Raw genomic sequence first — 15,947 nt, 5'->3', positions numbered from 1 at the left:
CCTTTGCTAAAATCTGTGTCCATTAGTTATCAACATTTTAGCCTTCAAAATGTTTTCTCCTTACTTACTGTTATCAAAACATTTCATGATTTTGGCACATGATTTTGAACACTATCAAATCTTCCCTTAACCTTCTCTGCTCTGAAGAAAGCAAATCCAGTTGCTGTAGTCCTTCTGTATCACTAAAGTCTTTTATCCTTTCAACTGGGTCCTTAAAGCTTTTCTGCACACTCTCCCAGTTTTTGACATATTTCCATAGTTGGCCACAATATTCCAGGAGACCTCTAGCCATTGATTTAGAAAGCTTAACATTATTTCCTCTTTTGTATACTTCTATTTATAAAGTTAGGGTCCTTTTCAATATATAAAGCTAAACGTGCCTTGCTCCCTTCAATCCCTATATCCCAATCTGCCCCTCTGCCCCTTTTAAAATTGTACCACTTTGGTAATATCACCTCTTCTCATTCTTTGTAACATAAACGATCACTTTCCAATCCCAGGGTTAAATTTCACCTGCCTTTTATCATTATGTCTGTCTCCTGGCATCTGCTACTATGCTCTTCGCAGTTTACTGCTATTCCATGTTTTGTGTAAACTGCAAATCTTGAAATTATGCCATGTATATCTGAGTCTAGGTAATAAATACATATTATAACACTTAGGCAGGACACTTTTCAAGTTGCTGAAGTTAGTCTTCTTTGATTATTTCTTGTGCTTTTCCACTGATTTTCTTGCCACGATGGTATTACAAACACTGTTTCTAGATGCTCCCACTTTCCACTTTCGTCCATCATTCTCCTGAAATGGGTCCAACACTGGGTCCTTCTGCATGAATAAACAATGATTTAAGGGATATGGGCCAAGCACAGGCAGGTGGGACTAGTTTAGTTGGGGATTATGGTCAGCATGCATTGGTTAGACTGATGGGTCTGATTCTGTATGACTCTGATTATGTTAGAACCATACTGATCTAGAAAGTCTACTTGTACACTTTGTCAAGAATTTCACCTTCCCTTGGTCATCATACAATCCCAGTCTTCTGAAGTTCAGTAATTTATCTGTAAATTTTCCACTGTTTGTCCCCTATTCTCGATGTAAACCAGAATTAAAACACAGTGATATGGTAGCCGCTTGAATGTTTCCTAATATTAACTGAATGGATTAAAGAAGTTGTGACTGTTCTCCGTGGAGTGCAAAATGTGAGCAGAAGATCCAGTAGAGCTTTTACAAAATTGCGAATGGGCTGAATAGAGTAGACAGGGAGAAACTGTTCCTGATATATAAAGAACCAGAACTAGAGGACATAAGTTTAACATAATCTGCAGACAAAAGAAGGGTGAAATGAGGAAACCTTTATTCGCTCAGTGAATAGTTAGGGTATGGAATGCACTGCCTAATGGTGTAGCGGAAGCAGTTTCAAACGAAGCAAGTATCTGGGCACTGGACGATTATTTGGATAGATGGTCTGAGGAAAAAGCAGAAGATTGGCTCTTGGGAATGATGCTCAATTAACAAGCAAGCACCATGGGCCAAATGGCCTCCTTTTGTGATTCTGTGAAACACATTCTGTCTGTGATCCCCCAACCACATTATTTAAAGAAGAATCTCCTTAGGGTGCATATTGTCAAGTTGTAAAACTGCAGTCAACAAGTGATCAGAGTGACAGCAGGAATGCTTACTTTTTTTTCCCCCAGATCTCTCCCCCATTGTAGGATTCTTAAATTTGTAATTTTTGCACACTTTCAGACCTGGCACTTTTGTTTGCACCTCTAGATATATAACGGCATTACACTCCCACACATCAGTTTAAATTTCAACACAGTCATGGGGCCTGTGAACTGAAGTAAATGTTCAGTACAAACACTCTTGAATAATGCTGAATAATGTTTTGAACACCAGGACGGCTAAGATATGGATCATATCACACATTCTATTTCTGCATCACCTAAGACTTCAGTAAGGTAATGAGGTGTAGAGCTGGATGAACACAGCAGGCCAAGTAGTGTCAGAGAACCCTTCAGAAGGCTGACGTTTCGGGCCTAGACCCTTCTATTTATTTAGAGTTATGATTGTTAAAAAGTTATCCTTTCACAACAAAAGGTTGCTGTGATTCTCAATCATATTAGTTTTTAAAAATGTATTTGAGGTGTGAATGGTGGTGAGCAGTGGTTTCAGTTAAATTGTTACCTGAAAGTTAGACTAGGTACTTAAATATTCTAACTTTTCTTGGGTGACTAGCTGCAGTGGAATCCTCTGAATTCTCCAAAATAAGTTGATACTTTTGGAGGGTTTCAAGTGCTGGGCAATTTCACATTGGAATTTTCAATATCCTGATCAATATTTACATCGGGGATTCCACAGATTCTCGACGCACAGCTCCCATCTACGCGGTAGAGTCACGATTTAGTCGTCAGACAATCTGGGCCATTGTTGGAAGCTTTACTACTTTATTCAAAGTGCCAAGCCACCTGATTGGATTGAGCTGATTTTCCACCTTCTCACCATGTTTCTGGTAAAATTGGAAGCTGGCCGCTACAGTGAGAGTTCAGATTTTTAACACCATAACCTCTCACTCTATCCCAACTGGGGGGTAGAAGTGCTTTCTCTGTTACCAACAACAGTCACTGCTTGACAGTACAAAACTTGAACGTTGCTAAAAAGAGACTTGTAGTCAAAACTCTTCATTTTACACCCATCAGGAATGTAATGCAAGAGAACCAACTTTAGATAAGAAAGAATAATTCGTACAACATCAGCGTTGATTTGTTTGACGATGGTTGGCATGGAGACACAGGAGGAACTGTGTCAGGAAACTGATTATATTCAAACATGGCAAATCCTTAACAGTTGTTTAGTAAGAGACTGATCTAAAAATTAATTTCTGTCAATGTGCTTCTCAGGCTTTCTCTTTGAATACGATAATAATTATATAAAAGTAATGAAAATTTTCAGCAAATTACACTGCCAAGTTTATTCCTCTACATGCCCAACTGATTCATTACAAATCTCACCATAGAACTCTTTACAAATTCAGCTATAAAGGGCATTATAATCCTAATCATGGAATACAGTACAAGTGGCCTACCTACGCTTAACGGGCTGCAGTAGTTCACCACAGTGGCACATCAACACTTTCTCGAGGATAAAGAGAGATGAGCAACAGTTGCAGCTTTGACAGTGAGACACACATCTCAGGAAAGAATACAAGTCCTAACCGCTGAGGCCATTATAAGTGTAACCATAACATTTATTATTGACTTAAACAGAGAATTCATTACAAAGATAAGCACAAAATCCATTAAAAACATAAGTACAGAATTCATTACAGACCTAACAATAGAGTTAATTTTACTTCCAGAACATGGAATTCACTGCGGTCCTAATCACAGAATTTGTTCTTCCCAAGCAAAATAACTTTTTAAATAAAACAAGTTAGGATAATATTGGCACATGGCCTACATAAGAGCACAAGTTCTTGAGACTGAACACTTTCCATCATATCAATCATTTAGAAGCCAGGAAATTAAATAACAATGTTAGGAACTCATTTATTAATGACCAAATAAAGAACTGTCATCTATTTGAAAAATTAGGCCTTAGTTATGAAATAAGTTCTTTCATTTCCAAAAAGCAACAACCTTTCCTTATCGGAACATCAAATGTAGGAAAAGAATACATTAAATGAAAAAAACAAAGATTTTCCTTGGGCATGTGGCTGCCCACTGTACTTGATGGGCGTAGATTGCAATTGACTGTGCATAACCTCAACAATTTGGATGCCATTGGACTTTTATCACTTCATCACTTTCAGGAGGCAACTGTTGACAGAGCTTGCTGCTTTTGTGTTTGATTGATTGACTGATTGATTTATTGTTTTCACATGTACCGAGATACTGCGAAAAGTGGTGTTTTGCATGTGACACAGGAAGATTGAGCCATACAAAGGCATCAGGGTGGCATAATAGAGTTCAGAATACGGCCACAGAGAAGGTGCAGAGAGAGACAGAGACAGAGAGATATCAGGATTAATATTTGAGAGGTCTGTTCAAAAGTCTGATAACAGTGGGGAAGAATCTGTTCTTGAATCTATTTGTAAATGTATTCAAATTTTTATATCTTCTGCCCAGTGAAAGAGGGTGAAAGAGAGTATAAGCAGGGTGGGAGGGGTCTTTGATTATGTTGGCTGCTTTCCCAAGGCAGTGGGAAATATAGATGAAGTCAATGGATGGTAGGCTGGCTTGTTTGATGGACTGGACTGTGTTCATGACGTTCTGTAGTTTCTTGCGGACTTGAGAGGACTAGTTGCCAAACCATGCTACGATGTATCTAGGTAGGATGCTTTCCATGGTGCAACCATAGAAATTGGTCACAGTCCTTATGGCCATGCTGAATTTCCTTAGCTTCCTGAGAAAGTAGAACCATTGTTATGCTTTCTTGACTGTTGCGTCAATGTGGGTAGACCAAGACAGATTGTCAGTGATCATCAATCCCAGGAATTTAGTGCTCTCAACCATCTCCACCTCTGCACCATCGATGCAGACAGGGTCATGCACTCCATGCCGCTTCCTGGAGTCAGTGACCGGCTCCCTTGTTCCGCTGTCATTGATAGAGAGATTGTTATCTTTACACCAATGCGGTTAACCACTCAATCTGTTTCCTGTATTCTATCTTGTAGTTGTTTGAGATAAGATCTACAATGGTGGTGTCATCAGCAAACTTGTAAATGGAGTTGGGGCAGAATTTGGCCACAATTCTGCACAAAATGATATGCTTTACATAACCTCAGAATTGAATCTCAAATCCACAGGTTTTGAGATTTCAAAATTACGGTGTGTTAATAGATGTGAATGTATATTGCATTTATTTAAAATATTTTCCCAGCAGAGATGAGTTAACACCTGTCATAAAATAACAGAAATAATTTTATCAAGTGAACGTGTCAGTACTGCATGTAAAATAACATGCCAGATTAAACTTTTACAGCTTGCATTAGTCAATTCTGACAACATAACCCAGATGGTAAGCCTTGAGTCACATTAGCACAGGAACCATTGTGCTCTGAATAATATTTATTCTTATAGCTTTCAGTCTTGCTTAATTTTTTTAAAAAAGGTGATATATCTATCTGTTTATAAAGATGTTAATTGAGCCAATATTAGCTGGGTGTTTATGAACATATCAGAACTCAGCAGTTAAAGTAATCTTGCGACCTTAATTTTACTTGAGATTTATTTATTTTGTATTTGATCATTCTATCATCAAAGATAAAGGAAATAACTAGCTTAAGTCTGAACTGGGCAGGTGAGACCATAGTCCTCGCAATCTTTTTTTTGTTTATGAAAAGAAATACAGTTCTTTGAGCACTGTCCTTACAAATAGTCTGCTATGATCAGAATTATCCATGTACCTCTAAATGCTTTCTGTACATTTGTAATAATGAGGAACAATTGGGACAGCCTTGCTGAATGCAGAGTGATGGGATTGGATTCTGGACTGTGGCAAATTAGTGGGGAGGAGCAACAGGACAACTTCACAACATATTCCCGTTACCCAGGAAGTTTCATACAGACAGCTGGGATGTGGATTGGCTGCCCCACCGATTTAAATAACAAAGACAATCAGGAGTGCTATCGGCTCCAAAGGGAGTCACTGATGACAAAGACCATACTTAACTTACTGAGGGGCCTAATGGCTCATCCTCTCTCTCATAATTATTGATTTATCCCTCTCGGGCCTACATTTTGAGGTGTATCAAATAGATACCCTCAATGTCTCCCACCTCTCTCACTGTGGACTGCTGAAGTTCTAGAGCTATCAGCCATGCTATTACTGCCTACAGTACAGAGAGCTCTACAGATGGCAAACCTAGTTATGGCCAATAAGGCGTCCACCTCTAGGAAAATAGCTCCCCAGTCTGGTTCTTGGCAAGAATGAGCTCGGAGCTTCTACTTGTCCTGATTTTGGAGCGCCCATTCCTGTGGGAAATCAATAGATGAAGAAAAGGTACAGAAGAAAAAAGGATGATGCAGAAGCATAAATGCAACATTAATATTTTTCAACTTATAGACAAGGTTGAAAATTAAAAATAATTGTATAAGAACCTTGCTTCATGGATGCACATCTCTGTTGAATGGAAAAAGAACAAAGAAAATCATCAAAAATAATGAAAAATGCTTGTGATGACACACAGGAGAAGTCTGACCCGGATGTCCATTTAAGTATCAGGCACAGTGTTTTTTAAATGAATAAATATAACAATTTACACTTTAACTAACACCTCTAAGTTAGCTAAATGCATATGGAATCATTGAGTCAAAGTGATATACAACATGGAAACAGACTCTTCGGTCCAACTCGTCCATGCTGACCAGACATCCTACATAAATCCTTTCCCATTTGCAAGCATTTGGCCCATATCCCTCTAAACCCTTCCTATTCAAATAACCATCCAGATGCCTTTTAAATGTTGTAATTGTACCAGCCTTCATCATCTCCTTTGGCGGCTCATTTCACATACACACCATCTTTGCTGCCTCAAATCGTTTTTTTAAATCATTCTCCTCTCACTTTAAAACCACGCCCCCTAGTTTTGGACTCCCCCAGCCCAGGAAAAAGACCTCGTCTATTTATCCCATCCATGCCCTTTATGATTTTATAAGCTTTTATAAGGTCACCTCTCAACCTCTGACGCTCCAGCGAAAACAACCCCAGTCTATTCAGCGTCTCCCTACAGCTCAAACCCTTCAACCCTGGCAATATCCTGTAAATCTTTATTGAATCCTTTCAAGTTTCACAACATCCTTCCTACAGCAGGGAGACCAGAATTGCACACAATATTCCAAAAGCGGCCTAACCAATGTCCTGTATGGCTGCAACTGACCTCCCAACTCCTATACTCACTGCACTGACCAGTAAAGGCAAGCATACCAAACACCTTCTTCACTATCCTGTCTACTTGTGACTCCACTTTCAAAGAATATGAACCTGCACTCTAAGGTCACTTTGTTCAGCAACACTCCCCAGGACCTTACCATTAAGTGTATATGTACAGCCCTGATTTGCCTTTCCAAAATGCAGCACCTCACATTTATCTAAATTAAACTTCATCTGCCACTCCTCGGCCCATTGGCCCATCTGGTGAAGATCCCGTTGTACTCTGAGGTAACCTCCTTCGCTGTCCACTGCACCTCCAATTTTGGTGTCATCTGCAAACTTACTAACCATACCTCCTGTGTTCACACCCAAACCCATATAAATGGCAAAAAGCCAGCACCAATCCTTGTGGCACACCGCTGGTCACAGGCTTCCAGTCTGAAAGGTAATCTCTACCCCCAACCTCTGTTTTCTTGTTTTGCATATAACATTTGTCATACATTTTCCTGCTGTTAATGTAAGATTCTTCTATAAGATGCACAAATATAAGCAGCTAGGTATTGTCACATAATTTCAATTGTTTGTTTAAATAGTGACATTTGGGTAAAAAAAACCAAAAATTGTACGTCTTTGTCACTGAGATAGTGGAATAACTGTGATCCATGTTCAAAGTTCTATCTAAACATAAATTATGGCTTTTGATATTGTATACGAGAAGACGTATTTGTTTAAAAAAGAACAACAAACACAAATGAAACATTTTACTTTAGAAACTAAGGATGAACTGAGAAGTTACCAACCAGTTATTAGTTTTCTCTCACTATTCATGATATTCAAGGATGCTTCCCAAGTGTTTGGACTTGAAAATGGACTTAAGTGTGGAAATTTTCGTTATGATTCTTGCATTGAGATAACCCAACTTCCCATGTATTACTGGAAGAGACTGGAGTTATTCTTTTTCTGATGACCTTATTGTAGGCTTAGCTGCTGAATGTCCTTAAATGCTTTTCAGCTATAAATCAGGCTCATTATTAGACATAACAAAATGTAGAGCTGGATGAACACAGCAGGCCAAGCAGCATTTTAGGAGCACAAAAGCTGATGTTTTGGGCCTAGACCCTTGCCCGAAACATCAGCTTTTGGGCTCCTGAGATGCTGCTTGTCCTGCTGTGTTCATCCAGCTCCACACTTTGTTATCTCGGACTCTCCAGCATCTGCAGTTCCCATTATCTCTGATCATTCTTAGACACGATTAATTTCACCATGTAGATTATTTTTAATCAACCTGTTCAGACGTGTTATGTGAAGATTCTTGAGGTGTGGTGGCAGTGTGCCTAACCCGGAGCCAGAAGGCCTAAGTTCAAGTCTCACCTGCTCCAGAGATGCGTATTAACATGTCTAATCCTAAACATGTGAAGATATGTTTTGACACCTCTCTGGAACTGGGAGGATATACTCCTACGTCTTCTATCTCCGAAGTAGGGACACTACCACTTCACCTGGTTTCCTTAGATGCAAAACATGCATAGTATTTGGAGACAGTAGGAACCGCCAATGCTGGAGACTGAGATAACAAGGTGTAGAGCTGAGTGAACACAGTAAGCCAGGCAGCATCAGAGGTGCAGAAAAGCTGACGTTTTGGGTCTGGACCCTTCTTCAGAAATGGGGGAGGGTAATGGGGCTTTGAAATAAATAGAAAGATGGGAAGGCAATGATAGAAGGTGGATATATTTGCAGGTTGTTAACTGAACACTAGATGGCATCTGAAGTGCTTGAGCACGTGGGCCTCAGGTTCTGCTTCAGTTATGTCCCTTTTTCTCAGTATAACTCGTCTGCAAACAGTGAATGTAACACTAAATCTTTTAAGTTTTAACTGTCCATTCCACTCAATGCAAGTCAAATTTCTAATTTTTTTTATTAATTATGAAAACAATTAATGAAAAATAAACCCTGCCTCAGGGTGAATTAATCACCATTGGGGGATGTCTGTCAATTATAGCTTCCTTAATTGCAGGCTTTCAAGTTATACCTAAAAATGATGTCGGATATTTTGATTGGAAGGCCACAGAATGGTAGAGGTTGTCTACACAGAGGTTTTGCACGGTAGATTGATTGGTAAATTAGATCACATGGAATTCAGGGTGAGCTTGCCAGTTTGATACAAAATTGGGTTGATGGTAGAGCGTGTGGTGCATGGTTGTTTTCAGGCTGGATGCCTATGATCAGTGGTGTCCCACAGGGTTCGATGTTGGGTTCACCTTTGTTTGTTATTTACATAAAATGATTTGGATGAGAATGTAGGAGGCATGGTTAGTAGGTTTGCAAATGACACCAAAATTGGTAATCCTGTGGACAGGGAAGAAGGTTATCTAAGATTACAAAGAGATCTTGATCAATTGGCTCAATGGGCTAAGCAGTGGCAGATGGGAGTTCAATTTGGGTAAATGTGAGGTATAAGAACATAAGAATATTCTTATCAGGAGCAGGAATAGGCCATCTGACCCTTCAAGCTTGCTCTGCCATTTAATAAGATCATGACTGATCTTATCATGGCCTCAGTTCCCACTTACCCACCTGCTCACCATAACCTTTAATTACTTTACTCTTCAAAAAAAGTCTGTCTTAGCTTTAAAAACATTCAATGAGGAAGCCTCAATTACTTCATTGGGTAGGGAGGTCCATAGATTCACAAACATTTGGATGAAGAAGTTCCTCCTCAATCCAGTTCTAAACCTGCTCCCCCCTATTTTGAGGAGATGCCCTTTAGTCCTAGTTTTGCCCTCCAGTGGAAACAACCTCCTTGCTTCTAGCTTATCTATTTTCTTCATAATTTTATATGTTTCTATAAGATCCCCCCTCATTTTTCTAAATTCCAATGAATATAATTCCAGTCTATTCAGCCTCATAAGCCAACCTTCTTAAATCTGGAATCAACCTAGTGAATCTCCTCTGCACCCCCCTCCAGTGCCACTATGTCCTTTCTCAAGTAAGGACACCAAAACTGTACACAGTATTCCAGGCATGTCCTCACCTGCACCCTCTATAGCTGCAACATAACCTTCCTGCTTTTAAACTCAATCCTTTTAGCAATGAAGGACAACATTCCGTTTGCCTTCTTAAGTACCTGCAAATCAACCTTCTGCAATTCATGCACAAGGGTACCCAGGTCTATCTGCACAACAGCATGCTGCAATTTTTTACCATTCAAGTAATAGTCCTTTTTACTGTTATTCCTACCAAAATGGATGGCTTCACATATATCAACATTGTACTCCATCTGCTAGACCTTTGCCCACTCACTTAAACTACGTATATCCCTCTGCAAACTTTTGGAGTCCTTTGCATGCTTTGCTTTACCAATCATCTTAATGTCAGCTGCAAACTTTGACACAACACACGTGGTCCCCAACTCCAAACCATCTACGTAAATTATAAACAATTGCAGTCCCAGCACTGATCCCTGAGGCACACCACTAGTCACTGTTTGCCAAGCAGAAAAACACTGATTTATCCCCACTCTTTGGTTAAACAAACAAGGGTAGGACTTATAAAGGTAATGGTGGAGCCCTGGGTAGTGCTGAAGAACAGAGATACTGAGATGTTCCGGTAGAAGAGTCTCGATGTTTGTATCGCAGGTTGGTAGGGTGGTTAAGAAGGTGTTTAGCACAATTGCCTTCACTGCTCAGACCTTTGAGTATAGGAGTTGGTATGTCTTGTGAGATTCTACAAAATGTTGGTGAGGCCTCTTCTGGAATATGCAGATCTGGTTGCTCTGTTATAGGAAGGATATTATTAAATTCGAGAGGATACAGAAAATATTTATCAGAATTTTGCCAAGAATGGAGGGCTTCAGTTATAAGGACAAATGGGATAGGTTGGGACTTTTTCCACTGGAACACAGGAGGTAGAGCGATGGCCTCATAGGTCTTTACAAAATCATGAGGAGCATAGATAAGGTGAATAGCCAAAGTCTTTTCCCCAGTGTGGGGGAGTTCAAAACTAGTGGCTATAATTCTAAGGTGAAAGGAGAAAGTTTTAAAAAAGGGCACAAAGGACAACTTTTATAATACAGAGTGGCTCATGTGTGAATGAACTGCTGTGGTTATGACTGGATAGATGAAAGTTCAAATAAGTTAGGGCTGTGGCACTGAATTCAACAATGGAAGAAACAATGGAGGAGGTGACTGCAGTCGAGTGTGACAAAGGTTGCAGAGAGGTCGAAATGGATTGGAAGAGACAGCCCACCATCGTCTAGATATGTGGCACTTAATTATGTTACGGATGTAGGAATGATGTGGCTCAATTTCCCACTTTTCCCACCTCTCAACTGACTGCAACAAGATTTTATTTTAAAGAAGTGGTAGCTGGTGCAATTGAAATGCAATTTGTACATCTGAAATGTAAAGCTAGTCTCAGTAATGGTTACCATTTGCGGTTGTGAAAACATATCTGGTTCATCGTTATCCATACATAGTGTGACATACATTGTGATTCCAGGCTCTCTGCAAAGTGATTGACTCTTAACTGCCCTCTGAAATTGTCCAGGAAGACGCTTGCTTCAAGGGCTATCAGGGATAGGTAAAAAGTGCTTCCTTTGTCAGCAACACCCACATCCCATTAAAGAATAAAGGACAACAGACAAAGTTCTTTGAAGGTTTAACTTAAAAGAAAGACTAAGTGTTTATCTTTTCAGCATCTATTCATTCCTGCAAAACATACCCACAGAGGAAAAGAGACGTAACACACACGCTTAAATTTATTAAAGTATCAAAATGTCATTTCTATTATAAGCCTTCGAGGAGGAAATGACACAGGCCTGAGGATTTGTTTTCAGTTCCATGAAGATGGTGGGAAGTTTCGAGGATTAACTCTCAGTTCCTTACTCTCAGCAACAAGTTGCTGTTTTATTTCTAGTTGAAGATGTGGTCAAGCCTCTGTGGTGAAGATATTAATCCAGAGGTAAAAATGACCCAAATTCTCTGCCTTTTTAAAATCTCTGAGCAGGGTCTTTCCTTCTGCTGGGTGAAAAGTTTTCCTTCTTTAAACTGTGCATTGCAAGCTCTGTGTTCTGGGCTGTTCTTATTGTAAACTTCTGTCATGTGACTACAGGATTAGTGTATCCATTGTCCAAGCAAATGCTTGGATGAACTAGGCAATTACCACACAATGTTTAATATGCCCATCAACAGTACAACTATGAATAGTCTCTGATTATCTTTATTTCCATTTTCATTTCCTTGAGGCTGCTAAGTCCCATTAGATATTGTTATTTTGAATCACTTTAATTGGAACGGAGAGGGAGAGTCATCAGTGCCTCGCAAGGTAGTTTGCATTTTAATTACCTTCTGAGAGACATGCCCAGACATGAGTTAATCCCTGTCTGTACAGAAGTTGGAAAATCAGGTCATGTGACCATCTTAAGTCTGTCTTGTCAAGGCAAATTATCCACATTTATGATATTTCAAGGTAAAAGGCCTACCTCTTTGTAAATTGATGGGCCCATGATATGAGTTAAAATATATCAGATTTTCTTTACGAAATTTTTGTTCAACCCTCAACTGCAAGCATTCATAGATTTCCTAAATAACATGTAAACATTGCATTTGTTAAGCTAACAGCCCAAGACTGTATTTCTGATTTCAGATGTGGAAACAATCATGATGTAAACAAAACTCAGGTCTAATAATAGAGATGTAAACACTGAAATAGAAGGCAGAAAGCTTGATTATTTATAGAGTCCTACGGAGACATACCCTTCAGTTCAATTCATCTAAGCTGACCTGATACTCGAATCTGAACTAATCCCATTTGCCAGCATTTGGCTCGTATGACTTCAAACCCTTCCTATTCATATACCCATCCAGGTCCCTTTTGAATGTTGTCATTGTACCCATCGTCATCACTTCGTCCAGTAGCTTGCTTCATACACGTACTACGTGAGAAAGTTATCCCTTGGGTCCCTTTCCCCTCACCTTAAACCCATGTCCTTGGTTACACAATTATTGTCATGTCAATGAAGGTGTGTTGTGGGAATAAAATTCCACCACCAATATTTTTGCACTTTGGATTCCCGTTTTATTGCTACTATCAGATAGCATTGTTTAGTGGACAGGCGTTTCATAGCATCTTTAACAAAGGCAAATGTGCCAAGGCACTTCAAAGAATTATGTAAACAATTGTACTCAATGATTTAATAACTACATACATAGTGGAAAAATCCAAAAATTACTAGAGTTTTCTGGAATATGCAGAATAAGTGTTCAGTGAGTTCTTAAAGCAACTAAATTATTAGTTAAATACATTCTTTTCAGTAAAAAATAAAGTAAATGCAAAACAGTTGAGAGGTGTAATTTAGTGTTAGAATAGTCAACGGAAACAGGTGATGTCGACATGTTCTAAAATGTAAAATAACAACCAGTGTAAAGTTGTAAATAAATAAATTGTGCAAATAAACTGGAGACAGTTCCCACAACAGCTGGTATTTCTCCAGCAAATGAGGTCACAGGGAAAAAAAACCCTGAATATTAATCATCTAAAAACCTGGAAAAAGTGGACAGAGGCATCTGGGTGCCCCCATTCATGAATCAGCAAAAAATTAACATGAAGTGGTACAGCAAGCAATAGAAAGGCAAACAGCATGTTGGCCTATATCGCAGATGTAATGGAGAGGAAAGATGCCTCGCTGTAGTTGTTTAGGATACTAGTGACTTATTTGAAATGGACAAAATTCTTAAGGGGCTTGACAGGACCGACACTAAGAAAATGTTTCTCCTGGTCTGGGTACTAAGAACATGTGGTGCCACAGATTAAAGGTTTGTTCACAAAACATATTGAGTCAAAAGATTATGATTCTTTGATATTTTCTACCTCATAGTTAAGGATATTCAGGAAATAAGTAAAATATAAAGTCACCACAAGAGTGTTCTTGCACTTGAAAGAGACGTCTCATGGTGGCTTAACCTGGGGGTCATCACGGCTTGGGCAAGGAGTGAGGTTGAGAAGGTCTGACATTCTTTGTGACTTCAGCCAATGTGGGAATCAAACCTGTGTTATTGGCATCATTCAGCGTCGTAAACCAACCGTCCAGCCAACTGAGGTAACTGACCCACTTCATAAGTACACTCAGTCAGAAGTCAACTGCAGATTATAGTCCAACAGATTCATTTGAAAAGTTTTCAGAGCACTGTTCCTTCATCAGGTGAAATAAAGGTCAGAAGGAGCAGCGCTGTGGAAGCTTGTGATTTCAAATCAACCTATTTGTCTATAACCTGGTGTCATGTAACTTCTTGACTTTGCCAGCCCAGTACAACATCGACACCTCCACAATCAAGTATATTCAGGTCACAGTTCAATAGGTTTTTGCATTCAAAGCAAGTTAAGGATTTCAGAAAAGTATGGAAAGGTGGAATTATGGTAGAAGAAGGGTGATAACATTGAATGTCAAAGCAGACATTTTGGGCCATATTCCTTACTCTTGTTCTCATTTTCGTTATTCTGTGTCCCAAGTGCTATGATGTAGAGATGGCGGTGTTGGACCGGGTGGACAGAATCAGAAATCATACGACACCGGGTTATAGTCCAACAGGTTTATTTAAAATCACAAGCTTTTGGAGAGCTGCTCCTTCTTCTCATCTAACAAAGCAGCAGTGCTCAAAAAGCTTGTGATTTTAAATAAACCTGTTGAACTATAATCTGGTGTCGTGTGCCTTCCCAAATATTAACCATCAAATTGGAAAATAATCCACATTTAGATATCATTAGAGTTTGGTTCCAAATAGTTTGATGATATTTAGGACTTTCAGTTTTTAAAGAATGCTCTTACCTCTATCATTCAAGCCTGGTAACAAAGACTCAGATTTTTCCATAGTTATGAAGACTCTGCAGAGCTTCAAAATGACAGCCAGGAACTGGCTAATGCCCAGTTTCAACAAGCAATTTCTTCCAGAAATAAAAAGTTGACTCATATCTGGGAAAGCCCAATCTTAACCCAATAAAATTCAGCGCCAATCCATAGCATGTGAATCATGAATTTATGGAAGTGGTCTTGAAAGGCAGAAAAGGCTCTATAACTATCATGATGCAAAGCCAGTTAAATCCCTAGCCTTGTAATTTTTTTAAAAAATGATGTCAGTGAAGATCAAAACAAAATCCTTCTAGTAGTTTGCTGATATATCTCCAACAGCTCTTTATGAATACCTGGCTGATTTCCAAAAGCTACAATTATCTCAGCAGCAGGGTCTTCAGTTCTCCATTTAATCTTTTAAGAGGATATTAATAGATTCACTGTTCCTGATTTGGATCTAAATTTCTTTTTGTGGGTGATTAAGCATTTAAGAATTTAAAAGAAAACGGACAGGGTTTTATGATTGGATTTCTTTGAACTATCAATTCTTTTGAATTAGGTTTTAAACAAATTATTTAATCTCCAGAATGGCTTGAGGCCCTTCCAAAGTGAATGCTGGGTGACATGAGATTTGAATGGCAATGCTGAAGGTCGGGATTGAAGGAATATGAGGGATGAGCCCACAATCTTGCAACACAGCTAAAATGAAGTCACAGATTTTGATTTATATCCAGATTTCTCAATTCCTTTTGGGGGCTGCTCAATGACAAGCACTAGACAATTAGGTATGACTTTCTAAACAGGAAGGCACCCAATCTACATTAACCGAGATTAACAGACCACTGAAGATCAAACCATCAGCAAGCAGAAAACTGTATTTCTTGATGCTACCATCAAGATATGAATCATTAGCAATACTGAATAAATAGTATGATATGGCGACAAATACATTTATTAGTTTTGGTTTGCATCTTCTTTTGAATCTTCAACAGCTCCAGAAAGCTTAACAGCTTCTGACAGTCAGCAGCATCTGGAAATATGAAAACTATTGCTCTAAACTTGATTTGTCAAATTAACTCATCAGTGAATTACAAGCCTGCAGCTCAGAAATTGGCTCAATACGAGTTATACTGGACTTTAGTTCGGAAACAGATTTATTTTGTTCATACTGTACTTTGAAGCTTGTTTAAGAATTATCCACTAGTTGTTTGGGATCTGGTCTCAGTTGAGT

The 15,947-nt window shown here is 39.0% G+C and overlaps 1 protein-coding gene across 1 annotated transcript in view; it reads right to left on the bottom strand.

Annotated features, from left to right (window-relative positions):
- LOC125452498 (visinin-like protein 1) overlaps positions 1-15,947 on the bottom strand; it is a 119,050-nt gene that overhangs the window by 12,647 nt on the left and 90,456 nt on the right. The window lies entirely within an intron of this gene.

The sequence above is a fragment of the Stegostoma tigrinum genome, chromosome 4, assembly GCF_030684315.1.
Source record: "Stegostoma tigrinum isolate sSteTig4 chromosome 4, sSteTig4.hap1, whole genome shotgun sequence".
Classification (NCBI taxonomy): domain Eukaryota; kingdom Metazoa; phylum Chordata; class Chondrichthyes; order Orectolobiformes; family Stegostomatidae; genus Stegostoma; species Stegostoma tigrinum.
This window is presented reverse-complemented; position numbering and strand designations above follow the sequence as displayed.